At 49.4% G+C, this 19,563-nt stretch overlaps 2 protein-coding genes across 7 annotated transcripts in view; one reads left to right on the plus strand and one right to left on the minus strand.

Annotated features, from left to right (window-relative positions):
• The window catches only part of PRDM2 (PR/SET domain 2), a 63,572-nt gene extending 47,369 nt beyond the window's left edge, over positions 1 to 16,203 (minus strand). Inside the window, exon 1 of the mRNA XM_081201357.1 lies at positions 16,050 to 16,203. The gene's annotated coding sequence lies outside the window, so the exon portion shown is untranslated. The remainder of the gene's footprint in view (positions 1 to 16,049) is intronic.
• Positions 16,204 to 16,252: 49 nt separating this feature from the next.
• Positions 16,253 to 19,563, plus strand: part of LRRC38 (leucine rich repeat containing 38) — a 90,795-nt gene continuing 87,484 nt past the window's right edge. For 4 of the 6 annotated variants that reach the window (XR_014009986.1, XR_014009987.1, XR_014009988.1 and 1 more), the window contains exon 1: positions 16,257 to 16,338. The gene's annotated coding sequence lies outside the window, so the exon portion shown is untranslated. Of the gene's footprint in view, positions 16,339 to 19,563 lie in introns of all 6 variants that reach the window. The other 2 variants (XR_014009985.1, XR_014009990.1) reach the window with 2 other exon arrangements.

A 19,563-nucleotide genomic window follows, 5' to 3' on the forward strand; every position in this document is an offset into this window, starting at 1 on the left:
TAAGGACCCATTCACTCTTGATTTTGTAGCTCCATAAAATATTCCACAAATCAAGCCATTAAAAATTGAAATAAGATGCTAGTTTCTCCCGAATGCTGTCAAGAATTTGAAGGCGTGGCTTAACTTTTAATCACTCACATTTGAACAAGATGTTCTAACTCTTATAGATGCACAAAGAGTACAAGTGGTCTCACTGACATTGAGGTAATAGTTTTTAAATGTGCACGGAAAGAAATAAGCCGCATTAAGCCAACATTTCAATGCTAACATCCCCAATCACTTCCCTGCTGTAATCAGATATACCATTGCTGAATTTTGCATACGCCCTGCAGAAAAAGTAATAAGTGGGAACAAACAGAAACTGACTGAGCATACAAATCACCACAACAATGTGGTGAACTGCTGTAAAATGACCAAGGATGCTTCATTACACTTAAAATACACTTTCAAATGCAAGGCAGCAACTCATCCTTCCCCAACCTAGTGTTCTCCAGATATTTTGGACTACAACTCCCATCATTCCCAGCCAGTACAGCTATATGGTGGATGTAGTCCGAAACACCTGGACAATACAAAGTTAGGATTGTCTGATTTACATTACGTGCTATACCACAAGATAAGAGATTGGGAAACTGCAGCCCTCTGGATGTTGTTGGACCACAATTACAATCATCCCTAATCATTGGCCTCACTGTCTGGGGCTGATAAAGTCCCACAATGTCTGGACAGCTATAGGTTCCCCATCCCTACTCTAGATTGCTCTGTTTTGAATGTCAGGGTTGAGCATTTCACACATTTCTCTGTGTACTTCCGAGTGAAAGAAGCCCACATCTGAAAGCATTCCAATCTGCTAGCTATACTGAACAGGCAGGGAAGAAAAGATTGACATTCATAGGGAAAAGAAAAATGGAACACTACATAAACACTACCATGTATATCATTTTCCTATCTTAACACACAAATCCCAATAATAAAGTATGCAGCCATCCTACAACTTCTACCAGATGTATAACAAGACTTCTCTCTGTAGGTGCCAACCACCTGCATGGTATAGAATCATAGAATGGTACAGTTTGAAGGGACTCCAAGGATTATCTAGTCCAACCCCCTGCAGTGCAGGAATCTCAACTAAAGCACTAAAGCATCCTCTGTTAAAAACCTCTAAGGAAGGAGAGTCCACAACCTCCCAAGGGTTGTTCCACTGCCAAACAGCTTTCACTGTCAGAAAGGTCTTCATGGTGTTTAGTTGGAATCTTCTTTCTGGTCACCATGTGACAGCCCTTGAGATAACTGAAGATAGCTATCATATCTCCTCTCAGTCTCCTCTTTTCCAGGCTAAACACACACAACTCCCTCAACCATTCCTCCTAAGGCTTGGGTTCCAGACCCTTGATCATCTTTGTCGCCCTCCTCTGCACACGTTCCAGCTTGTCAATATCCTTCTTAAATTGTGGTGCCCAGAACTGGACACAGTACTAAGGGTATGGTCTGACCAAGGCAGAATAGAGTGGGACTATGACTTCCCTTGACCTGGATACTATAGTTCTGCTGATGCGGCCTAGAATAGCAATGGCTTTTCCCCACCGCTACAGCATCACACTGTTGGCTCATGTTAAGCTTGTGGTCTACTAAGCCCCCATGTTCCTTTTCATATGTACTACTGGCAATGCAAGTGTACTCCATCTTATATCGGTGCATCTGGTTCTTCCTGTCTAAGTGCAAAACCTGACATTTGTCCCTACTGAAATTCATTTTATTAGTTTTGACCCAGTTATCAAATCTGATAAGGCTACATTGAATCCTGATTCTGTCTTCTGCATGTTTAGTTCTTTATCCTGCAGGTATCATCTTTAGGGGTGACATCTCAGGAATGCCACATTCTTTCCCATCAACCACTATGGTTGTCCAGTACCACAATGTGCTATTGAAGGGAGGTGGTTTCCCCACAAGAGACTAATGCTCCACAGGAGGCTAGTGCATAGTATGGCCTAGCATTTGCAGTATAATACTGATACAATAAAACAAGATCTTACTCCTATATTCTGTGTTAAGCAATAATCAGCACCCCTTGACTTCATAAACTCAAGGAGTATCAGAGATGCACCAAACAGGTTGGATGAATTTTTATGCATCTTGATTCTGAATACCAGAGAATGGTTGAAAGGACTATCTCACATTAGCTAACTTTGGGTGTGTACACAAAGCAGATAAGGTGATAACAGCAGGCCAACTTCTGCTTTGTTTCAGAGGATGGGAGCGCTGAAATGAAAAGGCTATTACAACACACACATATCCCTGAATGCACTTCTCTCCTGTTAAGAAGTGGAGTTGTGTTATTAGGCACTACTATTCATTTTTTCTTATAGCTTTTTTATCTTGTATTTTTATTCTCCTTGCCTTTATGACTGTTTTTACTATCTATTTTAGTCTGTTGCTTTGTTTAGTGTATTTGCAAATCTCATTTGAAGGGGGGGGAATAATGTATCAGTTTCAATGCTCTCATTGGCTAAAATGCACATTTGATTCACTGATGCTCTAAAATTAAGTGAAAGAGCACTTTACAAGCACCATCAGCATCATGTGTAAAAAATGCAAATATTCTGGCTAAACATGCCCTGTACTCCAGCTACCCCATCACTCACCACAGACCCTCCTCTTCTAACATAAAACCACAACAACTTCCCCAGTTAGTCCTTTCCCTTTGTTCCAATTGTTACCGGAAAATCCGAGGGCTCACTTGGACAAATGAAGGCACCGACTAGAGCAATCAGAGCAAAACAGCAGCCAGTAGGCTCGGTCTTTATTAAAGAAAAGACTGTCGCGACAGGACTCCCACCGCCCACGAGGTGAAGCAAGATGGAAGCCCCGAACAAAGGGAGACCCCAACTTTTATTAGTTACTAATCCCCTAAGTTACACCCTCAGAATTTCATCACATTTACATCATGATTACATTAAAAATAGGAGGAGCAGGGGTGGGGTTACACAGGTAATCCGAGTGTCCAGACACCTGGCCGGAATCTCACTCCCCCTCCCCTTATGAGTCATGTTTAAGAACAAAGAAGAAGGGTGAAGTTTCCTGCCCCCTGAGGGGAATCCAGTTAAAGTTCTTTGTGAGAGTCTGTGCAGAATACACTGAGATATGCAGTTCATTGTGTCCCTGATAGCCTTCTGTCTGAGCCCATCACCTGTGGCTATTCAAGGTTGTCACGTCCGCTTGGAGGGAACACAGGGTACGTGACTGCTCGGTCAAGGGATTATGGCCGCTCGGAATTAGGCCACCCCCCTTTGAAGGTCCTTGTAATATCCTGCTGAACAAAAGTGGTCCGGTGAAAATCCAGTGAACGGCTGATTTTTGGCGAATTTATAGAGAATATTGTCCTTGAAGTTCAAAGCACTTTCCCTTCAGGAAGCGGCTTGCTACATTTTGATTAGATCAGTCACGGTCAATTGAACTCGGAAACTTTGTATTGAGAACTGTCAAAGGTAAGGGGGAAGTGCGGTAGTAGCCTGCAGTACCAGCGTGGCCGCCGCAAGGGGCGCTGTTCGACAACACTGATTGGCTGAGGCGGCCGCCGATTGACAGCAGATCTCGGTCGTCCGGTCTACTCGCAATAAAGATAGGCCTATGTAGAGTGCCGTGGCGCGAAGCTGTCAAGCCAAGCCAGCGCTTCCTTATTTACGGAAGGCTTTTAAGAGATGGCCCTCTAGAGGGACAACTCTGGGCTAAGGAGGGAAGATGCGTGTACGTGTGAGTGTGGTGCTTGTGCGAACACGTGTTAGTGTGTGTGTGTGTGGGGGGGGTGATTTCCGGCGACAGTTCCCCCCTTCGGAGATAAGATTGCGAAGGTAGGGAAACCGCGCAATCCTTCTCTCCGCATAAATCAATAGAAATCTGACATGCAGTACCTAGAGTCCTGATTCCGGAAGTCCTGCAAGGGTCCCATCTCAATGGGAGTAGACGAAATTCCTGGAGTCGGTGATCTGGCGGTCGATCGCGGGTGGAGGGTAGGAAGGCAAGAGCCGCAAGTTTGACAGCAGATCGGGAAGCAGTGGATCGCGCAGCAGAAGAAAGCAATGCAGATGGCGACAGTGATTAGTATTAAAAGGCCGTTTCCTAATAGTTGTTTTATCCAAGCGGACCCGGGTAGCCAGCTCCAGAACTGTGTGTCCGACAAGCCCTCATGCTGGATATCCCGAAGCCCTTCTGTTAGTTTATGGATGTTATTGAGATGACCCGTGATGTTCAGGGTCTGGTCAGAGACGTGTGTGCAGCACTCGGTTCCGACAAGAGCACACACGCCTCCAGTCGACGCAAGGACGTAGTCCAAAGCGAGGCGGTTTTGTATCGAATTTTGCCTGACCTCTGTCAGTTCCGTCAGAATGGATTGGGTGGCTGCGTTGGATTCTTCCATAAAGTTCAGTAATATGTCTGTTAATTTGAGGATGTCGACATGGTTGGAGCCTGCTCCGTAGGCGGGGAAAAGGGCTCGCCCGTAGGTTTCTCCGTTTGCTGCCACATCGGAGAGTTCTGATAAATCCTTGGCCCTCTTATTACGCACCCTTCCGGGGGGGAGTTTTTGGGTTACCCGGATCCCCGGAAGAATTAGTCCAAGGTAGCAGGTGCCCTGGGAGTGGGGGCTGGCCCATACATAGCCGCGGTGGCCGCAAATCCAGAACAACCCTTGCAGGCACGGGTCTATACGGCCAGTGAGGAAGGTGCGGAAAACACATTGGGAGGTTGGGGACGGGTCCCAGGGTTCGGGTAAGTCCATTACGCGTTTCCATGCAGACAGTAGATTGGGATGGGAGGAGGGGTTGCCTTGGTGCCATAAGGTAATTTTCCCGGTCAAGGTAATGTCAATGGTGTACTTACAGGTGCTCTCGCCGATGACTTTGTCAGTGCCGCTGAACTTCCGACAAAGATCACCTGTTGTAGGTCCAGTTAGGTAGATGTACTGGTGAGTGAAGTTGACGGCAGTCAGGTTCCAGGATTGTACATCAGCGGAGAGATGTTGTTGAAGGGTAAGGGGCATTCCGAGGAAAGGCAGGCCGCTGTGGAGATGAGCAGGAGCATTGGCACAGATCCAGCATTCACTGGCGGCTGTCTGCTTAGCGATCTGAGAGATTAGTTTTACATAGGTGTTGGAGTGCCATGTGGACAGAACGTCATTATTTGTGGGGTTTTCGGATATCGACAGTTCCCCCCTTTGTCGAGGTGCGGTGCCTGCGGGGTGTAGTGGATCTTGACGAAGTAGATAAGTGAGGTTTGTAGTGATACCACCGCAACGTTGAGGTCCAGTGGTATCCCATTTTGTTGGGGTTGTAGCGGAATAATGCCAGCCTTCTAGATAGGCTTTGCCGTCCCAGTTGGAGGCTAGTCCAATATCCCAAACGCAGCAGTATCTTCGGAGGCAGACTCCTTGTAAAATGGTTTGGCGGGGGGCGGAATCTACTCTTTGACAGTAGAATCCATGGATTAGGCGGTCCGTTCGGTGGTTCTGGTCAGTATACACTGACTCGCCACCACCATTGTTAAGAAGAGTCCAGTTAAGTGTTTGTTGTGGTGTACCATCAGAGAAGAGTACGTAGGAACCGTTGAGGCAATGTGCGCGGTTCCAGAGGCCGTCTCTGGTGAGGATAAGTTTGCCAAGAGGCTTGTAAGAGGGTGAGCGAATAAAAAGTTCCCATGCTTGGTGTGCTGCAAGGATCGGTGATATGGAGTGTCGAAGGAGGACACGAGTCTCAGGCAAGCAGAACTCGAAATCTCCAAGGCGGTCTAATGTTCCTCTTTTTACCATATCAACTATTCCAAAGTCAAGATATTTGTGTTCATTTTGTAATCCAGGGCAGGAAGTATGTGCGATCTTGGTGTTTTGAGAAGAAATTGTGGTGAGAAGAAAGATTGGCAGGGTGAGTATTGTGATGGTCGGCATCGTAGGAGAAGTAATGGAGCTGTCAAACTGCAGAGCTGTCAAATGGGGAGCGGTGGAGCTGTCAAACGGAGAGCTGTCAAATGGGGAGCGGTGGAGCTGTCAAACGGAGAGCTGTCAAATGGGGAGCGGTGGAGCTGTCAAATGGAGAGCTGTCAAATGGGGAGCGGTGGAGCTGTCAAACGGAGAGCTGTCAAATGGGGAGCGGTGGAGCTGTCAAACGGAGAGTTGTCAAATGGGGAGCGGTGGAGCTGTCAAACGGAGAGCTGTCAAATGGGGAGCGGTGGAGCTGTCAAATGGAGAGCTGTCAAATGGGGAGCGGTGGAGCTGTCAAACGGAGAGCTGTCAAATGGGGAGCGGTGGAGCTGTCAAACGGAGAGCTGTCAAATGGGGAGCGGTGGAGCTGTCAAACCGCGTGTGTTTTGCGGAGTTTGAGGCGAATTGGGGGTTGGTTGTTGTGGTCGGGTGCTGGGATGATTTCGGAGGTCCAATGGGTTGATGAAGGCGGTTGGTCGGGTCCGGTCTGTTGGGCCCGATATGTGCCCCGAGCTGGTCCGGTCTGTTGGGCCCGATTCGTGCCCCGATCTGGTCCGGTCTGTTGGGCTCGATTCGTGCCCCGATCTGGTCCGGTCTGTTGGGCTCGATTCGTGCCCCGATCTGGTCCGGTCTGTTGGGGGTCCTCTGTATCGGAGTCGTCGTCTGGCGGCCGGTGTGGGGCGCAGTATGGTGAGTCTTCTGAGGCAGGTTCAGGTGCGGAGGCGGGTTTGCAGCAGGTGTGATGTAACCAGGCTGTCTTTTCTGCTACCTTAACGGAAGTTGGAGTAGTTAAAAGTATTTGGTAGGGGCCCTCCCAGGTGGGCTGTAGGGGTATCTTATAATAGGTTTTCGCTAGTATCCAGTCCCCTGGTTGGTAAGGGTGGACATTTTCGTCGAGGGGGATGTTTTGGCTTGAGGCAGCGTATTTGTGGAGAAGAATTAGTTGCCTCTGGAGTTGTATTACATATTTTGTTAACTCGGACTCGCCTACCTCTAGTTCTGATGTTGGGTATTGGGTATTATACACAGGAGAGGGTCGCCCAAACAGTAGTTCATAGGGAGATAGTTTGAGATTGCCACGGGGGCATGCTCTAAGGTTATGAAGGACTAATGGAAGAGCATTAATCCATTTGATGTCTGAGTCTTTACAAAGTTTCCCAAGTTGCGATTTCAGTTGCTGGTTCATTCTCTCAACCTGTCCTGAGGAAGGGGGGTGATATGGGGTATGTAGTTTCCATTTAATGCCAAGGGCAGTAGCTATTTGTTGTATTACATCGGACGTGAAGTGTGAGCCTCTGTCGCTGTCTATGTGTCGTGGGATTCCGAAGCGGGGTATAATCTCTTGTAATAGGATCTTTGCAACGATGTGTGCGGTCGCTTTACGTGTTGGGAAGCATTCCACCCACCCGGTCAACTGGTCAATAATCACTAAGGCATGCTTGTATCCTTGGCAGGGTGGTAGATCTATGAAATCTATCTGAAGGCTTTCGAATGGAACGAAAGCCCATGGCCTGGCTCCTGGTGGGCATCTGGCGGTATGTTTTGGGTTGAAGCTTTGACAAGTATGACAGTTCTTAACGGCAGCCTTAGCGGCAAGGGCGAGGCCTGGGGCATACCAGCAGCGTTGAATTGTGTCGATTAGTTTATCTCTCCCCCAATGAGTACATTGGTGTAGGACTCTCAGATGCTTGGGTACCCATAGCCTGGGCATTATGAGCCGTTTGTCTGGAAAGTACCAAATGCCATTGTCTAATTGTGCCCCTTGTTCCTCCCATCCTTTTATCTCTTCTGGGGTCGCTGTTTTATACATCTCTGTGAAATCTACATCTGACAAGATTTGTGGCCCTTGGAATTCGCTGTCTGTGGGGAGCGGCTGAAGTGCTGCCTCTTGAGCTGCGCGGTCAGCACGTCGGTTCCCTATTGAGACTGCGTCCCTTCCTTTAGTATGTGCTTTGCAATGTACTACGGCAATGGCTTCGGGAAGGTGTATAGAGTCCATGAGGCGCCGTACTAGGGGAGCGTGTGCTACCTGGGTACCTGCTGCTGTCAGGAAGCCCCTCTGTAACCAGATTTGTCCGGTTGCATGCACTAACCCGAAGCAATATTTAGAGTCCGTATAGATAGTGACTTTCCGTCCCGCCCCTAGTTCACAGGCTCTGATGAGGGCAATGAGTTCTGCTGCTTGTGCACTGTATTTTGGGTGGACGGGTCGTGCTTCTAAGGTCTCGGCATCGGAAACTATGGCGTATCCACTTTTGCGTTCCCCTTCTACAACTTTAGAACTCCCATCAGTATACAGGATTAGGTCCGGGTTCACTAAAGGTAGGTAGTCAAGGTCCTCGCGTGGTTTTTCTACATGGCGGACTATTTGAGAACAGTCATGATGTGGGGTGCCGTCTTCGGGGAGGGGTAGGAGTGTTGCAGGATTAAGCGAGTTCACCCTTCTTATGGTTACGTTTGATGGGCTTAGGAGAATGGCCTCATATCTGTTTAAGCGTTGTATTGTGAACCGTTGGCATCCTTGTAAGCTAAGAAGAGTGGCGACAGCGTGAGGAACGTTAACGGTCAGATCATGTCCTAGGACAGTTTCTTGCGCCTTCTCTAAAAGGAGGGCTGCCGCCGCTACAGCCCTGAGACACCCCACATTCCCGAGTACGGTAGTGTCTAGCTGGAGGCTGTAATAGGCGATAGGTCTATTTTTCCCTTGAAATGGCTGAGTGAGGACGCCAGAAGCTACTCCTTTGTTTTCGTGCACATATAGGGAAAAGGGTAATCTATAGTCTGGAAGTCCGAGGGCGGGTGAAGTCCTTAACTCTCTCTTGATAGATTCGAAGGCTTCTAGCGCCTCTGCAGACCATTGCAATTGGTCAGGGGCCTTGTCGTGAGTCATAGCTGTGAGGGGACGGGTGAATTCCCCGTAGCGCGGGATCCAGGCTCGGCAGAATCCGCTCATTCCAATGAAGCCACGGAGCTGTCTTTTAGTTTTTGGTAGGGGCAATTTGGTTATTGCTTCAATCCTGTCCGTTGTTAGTGCGCGGGTGCCTTTACCTAAGACGTGACCAAGATATTTAACTTCCTGTCTGCAATATTGGATCTTTTTTGGGGACACTTTATGTCCCTTCTGTGCTAGTATGTTCAGGAGGGCTATAGTGTCCTCTTTGCAGGATTCTAGGTCCCTCGCACAAAGTAAAATGTCGTCAACGTAAAGCCTCAGGGCTGAGCCTCTAGGCAGATCCACGTCTGATAGATCTTGGTGTAATATAGATGAGAAAATTGCCGGGGATTCTACGTATCCTTGGGGCAATCGGGTCCACGTTAACTGCCCCGTCTGCCAAGTGAAAGCGAAGAGGAATTGGCTTTCTGGGTCTACAGGGATGCTGAAGAAGGCGGAGCATAAATCTATAACAGAATAGACTACAGTTCCTTCCGGTATAGTGCTTAGGAGGTGATGAGGGTTGGCAACTACCGCGTGTCTGGGGATGACAAAAGAGTTTACGAGCCTGAGATCTTGGACTAGGCGCCATTTCACGGGGTTTGTATTGGGCTTTTTGACAGGAAGAAGAGGGGTATTACATGGAGAGGCACACGGGACTAAGACTCCCATTCTCAGGAATTCATCAATCATCGGGGTCAGTCCGTCTATTGCATCCGGAGGAAGGGGGTATTGCTTTGTGCAAGGGAAAGGTAGGTCCCTCCTGTAGTTGATCTTTACTGGCGTTGCGGACTTCAAGAGCCCCACAGAAGTGGATTCAGTCCCCCATAGGGAAGGGGAAACACTATTGAGCAATTCTGACGGGAGATCGATGACAGTGTTATGGGCTTCTTGTAAGACTCCTTGAAATCTAAAGATGGATTCATCTGGCATATGCAAATAAATTCCTTCTTGGCCACATTGTATAGTTGCATTCAGTTTACAAAGCAGATCCCTCCCCAGGAGGTTTACAGGGCTAGATGTCAATAGGAAGGTATGTTTGACGGATAAAGGTCCAACCGAGACCTTTGCTGGTTTGGAGAGAGGGCAGTTTCGAGGAATCCCATCCAGTCCCATTACGGTTCTGGTCTCTTCCCCGGGGTTCAAGTGACTGTTAGTGAGTGTTGAATAGGTGGCTCCTGTATCCAGAAGGCAGTCGTAGGACTGCCCGTCGATTTGCATGGTGCAAATCGGATCAGACGGTGATAATTGCAAGACAGGACAAAGAAAGGAGAAGGAGGCGGGATCTGCTTCTGGTTGTCAATGTTGTGGGTATTCGTCCATTACCATTTCATGAGCAGGGGTTGCGGCATGGGCGGTCGGGTTAAAGGGGTTTAGGTGGTCTTGTGTGGGGTTTCTGGGTTTCAGTTGCGGGGGAGGACCTGCTCGATATGTCGCTTGAGTTGTAGGTTTGATGGGTCCGTATGAGGGATTAGGTTCCCTGGGTCTAGAAGATTCCTGGTAATCCGGTCTGTAGGGGTCGAAGTCTCTGAATTCAGATCTTACATTTTCAGTCAGGAGTGGGCAGAATCTCTTTATGTGCCCTATCCCTTCACAGTTGTAGCAAATGCGCGGGCCTCGGTAGTCGGGTCCCCTTGATTTGCCCTTGTCCTTGAAAGGGGCTGCCCCCGCATATGCTAAAACTCTTGGAGAATCGGGTTTTTGGTCTTTCTTTCTCCGCTCGTCTCTTGAATTAAAGACTGATTTAGCAATGGAAAGAATTTCGGTTATAGTCTTTCCGTCATAGCCGAGGTGTGAATTTAGAGCTTTCCTGATGTCGGCTGATGCTTGGTCCTTAAAGAAACCCTTAACTATTACTTCATGCTGCGGACTCTCTGGGTCTATTCCGCCCCAGGTTTTGATGGCAGAAACTAGGCGGGAGTAATAGTCGGACGGGTGTTCTTCAGGTCCTTGAAGGACAGCTTGGACTTTTGTCCAGTTTACAGTTCGCTGACCAGCAGCCTTGATTCCATCTAGGATGGCTTTTTTGAAGATTTTTAAACCCCATATCCCGTCCGTTGTATTATAGTCCCATTCCGGGTCGTTAAGGATCGTCTGAGTATTTAGAGGGGTCATAGATGTCGGTCGATTTGGTTGGTAGCCCTCTCGAGTCAGGGCTTCCCCTGCCTTTGCTAGGATTTCTCTTTTCTCTGCCTCATTAAAGAGAGCCCCCAAGAGCATGTGCACATCTGCCCATGTGGGGTTGTGGGTTGAGAAAATGGTGGCCACCTGGCGGTGGCATTTGTCAGGGTCGTCCCGCAAGGACGGCATTTTGTCGGACCAATTCATTAAGTCCGATGTAAGAAAGGGTTGGTGTGTGAAGACCATACGGGGAGGACCTCCTGCCCTTTCCGGAGGTATGGGTAATGCTCGCAGGGGAAAAACACCCTCTGTTTCTCCATTTGGCGGATTATCTTTGTTTCGGGTTCTGCTGGCGACGGGACCTTCTCTTTCCCCGTTTAGGAGTTGTCCATTAAGTAAAGGTCCCACGTCTAAATCTGCCTGGTCTTCGGTTACGTTGGGCATACTTGGAAGGGGCTTAGCCGGCTGGGTAACTATCGGCTGTGTATCTGATGCATTCGGAGAAAGGGCCGGGGTGGCTCTCGTGGTGTCTTCCCTGGGTCCCGCGCCTCCCCCTCCAGCCCTTGCTCCAGGTCCCGGTGAAGGGGGGGCTCGCGGTTCTGGGTAGTAGAAAGGGACGAGGGTCCTATTCAGCTGTTCCTCTTGAGCCCTGATCTCGTCATATGGAGGGGGTCTGGTTGGTTTTAAGACAGCCATCTGCCGGACTATTCTAGCCTGTTGTTGCTGGAACAATTCACGGGCCTCGGCAAAGGCATTCAGATAGTAAAGTTGGCGGGGCTTCTCATCGGCTAAATAAGACTTAAGTGCTTGCATCCTTGTGGCGTTAAAGGAGCCATGAGGTGGCCATCTCTGGTCCGGGTCTAGATGGTGAGTGAAAGCGACCCACGATGTACTGCAGAGATCTCTCAGCTTAGACTTAGAGAGTCCTTTCCTCCCTCTCAATTCTTTCCAGCTATGAAGAACGAACTGCAGAGGGGTATCGGAGTCCTCTCCAGGGCGGGAAAGCTTCATGGAAGCCTTATCGCTAGGAGGAGTCCAGTCAGAGTGTCGGGAAGCGTGGGCCCCCATTACTCTGTGAATCTAAAGGGTGGTTCGTAAGTGATGCACACTAGAGTGTAAAGATGAGTAGACAAAGGGAAGGGAGACAAGGAACACGATACGGGAAAAAGGAGGGGGGGGTAGAGAAAAATAGTATTCTTTCAGTAATTTTTAAGGTACCTTTGTTTATCTCTATGTTCCCTTCTCTCTTTTTTTTTTTTTTTAACGTAGCTTTGCCTACCACTGAACTATGTTCAGTCTATTCCTAACATCTGCCTCAATCCTACGGGTCTCTCTTTTCACCCGATACACAACCACGGATCCTGATTTTTTTTTTTTTTTTTCTACTGCAGTACTACTCACACAACTGGTCCTAGTGCGGGGCCCCACTTTGTGAACCGCCCCTTCTACCCTCCACGACAGCCTCCTGCCTAGTCTTTGAGACTAAGTTCGGAACTCCCTACTGGACGCTTGCGCAATGCAATGCCAGATCAAGGTCCGAGAAAATGAAAGCTTAGAAAGGAAAAACAAACGACCTTGCGTTCTCACATGCTCGGGTCATCCCTAACAAAGGTCGCCGAGCAGGAGGGGCGGCTTCGTTTGTATAGTCAGGAGAGAGTGAAGGTAGAAGGATGCCTCTGGACGACTCCGAGAGAGGGACATCAGAGAAAACAGTAAAGAGCCACGCTTTCCCGGACTCAATTCCAAGACGGAAAACGGGGGAGAAAAGGAGATAGAGAGACCAAGGCGTTCCTGGACGACTCCGAAAGGTAACGCCGGAAAACAGTAAAAGGTGCCACAATTTCCCCGGCCCAACACCGCGTAAGAATTTGTGGGGAGAGAAAGGGAAACGTCAGAAACGAAGGAAGGAAAGTTTGGCTGTCGTGGTACGTTTAACTTTTCCACCCCCTCCCAATGTGTTTTTACTTCAAACCATACTCACGTTCGAAGGTGTCCCTCGCGGATCCCGGGATCCTTCCCCTTAGCCGGCTATACCTCGCCTTTGCTCTCCCTGGTCGGGCTTCTGGTGACGGTTGATTACCGCCCGCAAAGAGGAGACAGGGAGAGGAAAAAAGGATCCCCGGGCTAAGGTTGCCCGGTGGCGCCCGATCCCCTCTATCTCCCCTCTCACCTTTGCAGGAGAACCAAGGGTCCCTGAGTCTGGTCGCCAAAAACTGTTACCGGAAAATCCGAGGGCTCACTTGGACAAATGAAGGCACCGACTAGAGCAATCAGAGCAAAACAGCAGCCAGTAGGCTCGGTCTTTATTAAAGAAAAGACTGTCGCGACAGGACTCCCACCGCCCACGAGGTGAAGCAAGATGGAAGCCCCGAACAAAGGGAGACCCCAACTTTTATTAGTTACTAATCCCCTAAGTTACACCCTCAGAATTTCATCACATTTACATCATGATTACATTAAAAATAGGAGGAGCAGGGGTGGGGTTACACAGGTAATCCGAGTGTCCAGACACCTGGCCGGAATCTCACTCCCCCTCCCCTTATGAGTCATGTTTAAGAACAAAGAAGAAGGGTGAAGTTTCCTGCCCCCTGAGGGGAATCCAGTTAAAGTTCTTTGTGAGAGTCTGTGCAGAATACACTGAGATATGCAGTTCATTGTGTCCCTGATAGCCTTCTGTCTGAGCCCATCACCTGTGGCTATTCAAGGTTGTCACGTCCGCTTGGAGGGAACACAGGGTACGTGACTGCTCGGTCAAGGGATTATGGCCGCTCGGAATTAGGCCACCCCCCTTTGAAGGTCCTTGTAATATCCTGCTGAACAAAAGTGGTCCGGTGAAAATCCAGTGAACGGCTGATTTTTGGCGAATTTATAGAGAATATTGTCCTTGAAGTTCAAAGCACTTTCCCTTCAGGAAGCGGCTTGCTACATTTTGATTAGATCAGTCACGGTCAATTGAACTCGGAAACTTTGTATTGAGAACTGTCAAAGGTAAGGGGGAAGTGCGGTAGTAGCCTGCAGTACCAGCGTGGCCGCCGCAAGGGGCGCTGTTCGACAACACTGATTGGCTGAGGCGGCCGCCGATTGACAGCAGATCTCGGTCGTCCGGTCTACTCGCAATAAAGATAGGCCTATGTAGAGTGCCGTGGCGCGAAGCTGTCAAGCCAAGCCAGCGCTTCCTTATTTACGGAAGGCTTTTAAGAGATGGCCCTCTAGAGGGACAACTCTGGGCTAAGGAGGGAAGATGCGTGTACGTGTGAGTGTGGTGCTTGTGCGAACACGTGTTAGTGTGTGTGTGTGGGGGGGGGGTGATTTCCGGCGACACAATTAAGGGGCATTGGCTTCAAATTTTGGAAGCCAACAGAATTCAGACACATTTCCCTTTAGATCTATGGAGGTAGCATGTTGTGTGAGCGGGAGCAGCCAGCTTTGGGGGTGGGGGGGTGGAAGCAGGGTGGAGATAAGGAAGAATGAGGAAACTCTGCCTGAAGGAAAATATATGCCTCAAAGATATTCATTTTCATCCTTTTTCCTTGTATACTTATCATCATTACTGTTACAATTACATCTCCTGGCTCTTCTCCTTCTATGGACACTTTACAAGTGACTCAAAATTCAGAGTACAACAGCAGGACCCCTAGATTCCTTGTGGCTTTATTTCCAGGCACTCATTCTGACTTTGGGATGCAATGGGAAGGATTGATACATCTTTTCATCCTAGCTTTCAGCACAACTCCCATTCATGCTAAAGTCTCACTCCCCAATCCAGAACCTAACCACTGTGAGGACGGGGGATCCCTCCTTCAGTCAAACTCCTGTCTAAGGGGCAATTAGATGCACACACTTTTATGCAACCTCCTACAACAAAGCTTTGGGTGGGTGTGTTGGGGGGTCCTTTTCAGAACCACTCAACTCCATACTTCAAACTTAGTTGTGAGCATGGGACAGAGTCCCACTTCCAGAACCCTGCTCCTTCCCATTAGAGCTTTACTATCCATTTTTGCACCTCCACTTTTAGCAGGGGGCAGGAATCGTTTCCGGAGGCGTCCTCCCACCCATCCTCTAACTGGGAGCTAAATATTCACCAACACACTCATTCATGTACGTATCCCATCATTCCACCACGATTTGGACATGGAGGCAGGGAGGGAGAAGACCCCCTTTTCCTGGCCCACGCCTATCTCCTATGTGAAACACAGCTCATGCACATAAACATGGAACTCTACCTATACACTACAACACGTGTGGGGTGGGGTCTGGGGTCCCCCTTACAGACCTACTTCCTCAAGTGAGATAAAATACAACACACACACACACACACACACACACACACACAAACTTTAGCCCTATTTCACCAACCCATCAATGCACGCCTAACACTGTTCAAGAAAAAGCCCTATCCATTTGGGGGCTTGGGGGTCCCCCCCCAAAAAAAACCCTGCAATATGAAAAAACAAAACCCCTGAATCAACACCTCATCCTTACTCTACCCCCACCCCAAATCCCTTGCACCCCTCCACTTTTGCTAAAGCGGGGTGGGAGGTTTCCCAGAAGCGGTGTGTTTGTGTGTCCCCCTCTCAGTGTTACTCCCAAGGGGGCAACCCCTGCAACGAGACATCCCACCCCCTCCCCCACTCCACCACACCCCTCCCCATCAATGCACGTCTCACCTCCCGCCGCCGCCCCCAAATCCACGCCTGCCTCCCCCAGTCCACTTTGGGTCATGTGCGGGGGTGCCTCCCCCAATTAGGATAACCTCACCCCAATTCACACCTCTCACCCCTACACCGCATCCCACCCCATCCCCATCCTATGTCCACTCCGCTTCCTTTGAGGGAAGAGGGTGCGGCTGGCTAGAAGTAGAGAGAGTGTGTGTGTCGCCCCCCCCCCAAAAAAAAACCAACAACCCTTGGGGCGAAATCCCCTTCCCCACCCCGCCGAGCCCCCTTCGCTGAGAAGGGAAGAGGCGGCGGGTAAGTGGCTACCGCCTTCACCCTGCCCTCGCCCCCCTCGCCCCGAGCCGGCCTTTACCTGCGCTGCCCGCCGCCGTGGCCGCGGCCTCCTCCTCCTCCTCCTTCCTCGAGAGCCGACCCCCGGCTCAGCTCGAAAGGCCCCACAGGGCCCCTCGGCCCCCTCCGGACGCCATTTTGTCTCCGGCCTCGGAAGTGACGGCGGCGGCGGAGAGGCCGGGAGGGGAGGGGGAGAGGGAGGGGAGGGGAGGGGGCCTTGTGCGAGGGAGGAAGGCGCGCGAGGCGACCACTCAACGGCGGCGCCTGAGGGAATAAGAGCTCGCGCGGGGAACGGCCTTCCTGGCTCTCGGGTGAGAAGCTCGTCCTCACTGAGGTCTAGAGGGATGGCGAATGGGCTTCTAGGGTGGGAGCGCAGCAGGCAGCCCGGCGGCTAGGGCGATGTGTGGGGCCCAGGCGCCCTCGCTCCGAGGGGGCTCCGACAAGCAGCCCGTCCTCACTGAGGACTAGCGGCCCCATGGGGTTGTAGCGCATGCAACCCGCGGCCCTCGCTGAGGACTAGAGGGGTGTGTGGGAGACAGGAAGGTCCTGTGGGGTCCTGTGGGGTTATAGGGACAAAATACAGCAGCATCCGCTCTATGCGGGGCTCGTAGTCTTCAGTTAGTCACGCAGTGCCGGATTTACGTATAAGCTAAACAAGCTATAGCTTAGGGCCCCACAGGAAAGCCCTCCAAAGTTACACTATTAATATACTTCTTAATTGTATTTCAGTTCAACAATTACTTTGATAAAATACATATTTCGTTATGTGCAAATGGCTTTAGAAACCTATTAGGTCCATAAATTACCATATAGCATATATTCAACACAAAAACCAGTGTCAATTTGTTGTTGACAAAGGACAGCTGGACCTATAAAGGGTCCCATTACCTTCAGCAAGGGCCTCCTCAAACCTAAATCCGGCCCTGAGTGAGTGGATAGGCAGATCTCCCCCTTATTGACAACTTGACGGGGATGTGGGGAGCAAGCAGCTCGTCCTCAGTGAGGACTAGAGGCAACGTGAAGCACAGCACCCGCAATGCGACTTGCAGTCCTCAGTGAGCGGACCTGAAGCTCGCCCTCGCTGAGGACTAGAGGGATGTGGGAGACAGGCAGTTCGTAGTCATTGAGAACTAGGGGGCTGTGGGGTTATAGGGACAAAGCACAGCACTCGCTATGTGGGGCTTGTGGTCTTCTGTGAGTGGATAGGCATCTCCCCCTTATTGACAACTTGGCGGGGATGTGGGGAGCAAGCAGCCTGTCCTCAATGAGGACTAGAGACTACGTGGAGCACAGCACCCACTATGCGACTTCCAGGGATGTGGGGAGCAAGCAGCCAGTCCTCAATGAGGACTAGAGGCTACGTGGGTTTCTAGTGACTGCAGAAGAAGTTCACCCTCACTGAGGATGAGAGAAGCCCTCAGGTTGTTGCTGTGGTGCTTACAATACCGGTTACGCTGGGAGGCCAGGGTTCAAATCCTCCACTCATCCATGAAGCTTGCTAGGTGACCTTTGGCCGGCCACTGCCTCTCAACCTAACCTACCTCACAGGGTTGTTGTGAGGCTAAATGGGGAGGGGAAAGAACCATGGACAGCACTTTCAGCTCTTCGGAAGAAAGGCAGGATAGCAATGTAACTTTGAAAAAGGAAAAACTCCCGTTAGCGCCAGCCAGTGTGGCCAGTCATCAGGGATGATGGGATCTGGAGTCCAGGAACATATGCAGAGCCACGGGTTGACTGCTCCTGCCCTAGGCAACGCACCCTAAGCTGCAGCCATTGCTCCACTGGCAGAGGCACCAAACTGACCCTGCACCCAAGGGTTAGGGATCACATCACAGGGAGAAGAGAAGACTGAGAAGGTGGTATGAGAGCCAAAATCAAATTTCCAAAGGGCTGCCACATGGAAGAGAGAGCAAGCTTGTTTTCTGCTGCTCCAGAGGGTAGGACCCAAACCAGGAAACTAGGAAAGGAGATAACAACTAAAACTTAGGAAGAAGTCATTCGTCAGGTCATTCGTTATTCAGATCTAGAAATCCCCCACATTACTTTCTCATGCATGCACTCTTGGGTTGGGGCAACTGGCTAAAATGTTTTAAACTGTTCTAATTTTGGTTCCTCTGTTTTGTTTTTGTTTGGTAGAAACTGCAACCTGAGTTTGAGTTCTTCATTGAGTGGGAGCCAGGACATTGCTGCTGCTGCTGCTGCTGCTGCTTCATTAATATTATCATTATTTTAATGGTCTTCACTTAATGTTGCCACTAGCTGGTGCTGGAAAGCCATTTATAAAGCATCCTGCTCTATAAAGAAAATCTTATCATTAGTCATCAGTTAATACAGTGGATGGGGTGCAGGTAGAGATAGTGAGGCCCTGCCATGGAATTCCTGTTGCTCACTTGTTCTGTGATGTCTCATGGATCAGGGAGTTTTCCAAATATTACAATGGTAGGGGAACCTCAGGCGCAGGAACTGAATGCAGCCCTCCAGGAGTCATAGAATCGTAGAGTTGGAGGGGATCCCAAGGCTTATCTGGTCCAACCCCCTGCAATGCAGGAATCTCAACAATCCTCTATCCAATTTGAAACCATACCAGACCCTGCTTATCTTTGCAAATGTGCTAGCTAGGAGTCTCTCTGGTCCCGAAGACTCAACAATTTTGCACTCTCCTTGAGTGCTTTTGCCTGGCTGGAATGTGTCCATGAACTTTGAACATGCCTTGCTTGTCTGTATGGAGGGCAGACAGGGAGTAGGATGAGCATGTGTGGAAACTAGCCTACTGAACAAAGTTACCATATTTTTCCATCTATAAGATGCCCCATGTATAAGATGCCCCCTATTTTGGGGTCTTAGATTTAAGAAAATGGGGGGAGATGTATCTGTGTATAAGACACCCCTTAATTTTTGACATTATCTTTTAGGGAAAAAACCTAGTCTTATACACGGGAAAATACTGTACATTGGTCCACCGATTTTTGCATCTGGCCCTGCCCACCACTGTCATGTGGCCCCCCCAGACATTTGCCCAGATTTGAATGCAGCCCTCAGGTCCTCACTCCTGGAATATGTCATCCATTGTTATTAGCTGCCCTCTGTCCTGCCACCCTGAAAAACGTTAGTTAGAAACACCCCCATTCCCCACTTCTAGGGGTGCCTAGGATAATTGCCTAGGATTATATTGTTAATATTTCTTTTATTTATTTGTTCAAATTTGGGACTCCCGCCTGTCCTTTTTTCATATTGATTAAGCAACATTGGGGCAAAGCTTCACACGTATTGTACCAAGTTTTTCAGGGGGAGATATTTTTCAGCCAACACAGGACCATATTTGTGGGCCAGTAACACACACACACAAATAATGTTGCAGTCATCATACAATCGCAGCAAGATTTTTCGCCCCCTCTCTACAGTGTTTTATCAGTTCTCATGTGTTTACTGATGTGCACGTGTACACTGAAAAATCAGGAAGGTTGCAGTGGTGCTGTATTAGCTCTCACTGGAGGAAAAGGAATTCAAACTCATTTTCTTCCAAAATCTTTAATGCT

Source organism: Podarcis bocagei (genome assembly GCF_964188305.1).
Source record: "Podarcis bocagei genome assembly, chromosome: 7".
Classification (NCBI taxonomy): Eukaryota; Metazoa; Chordata; class Lepidosauria; order Squamata; family Lacertidae; genus Podarcis; species Podarcis bocagei.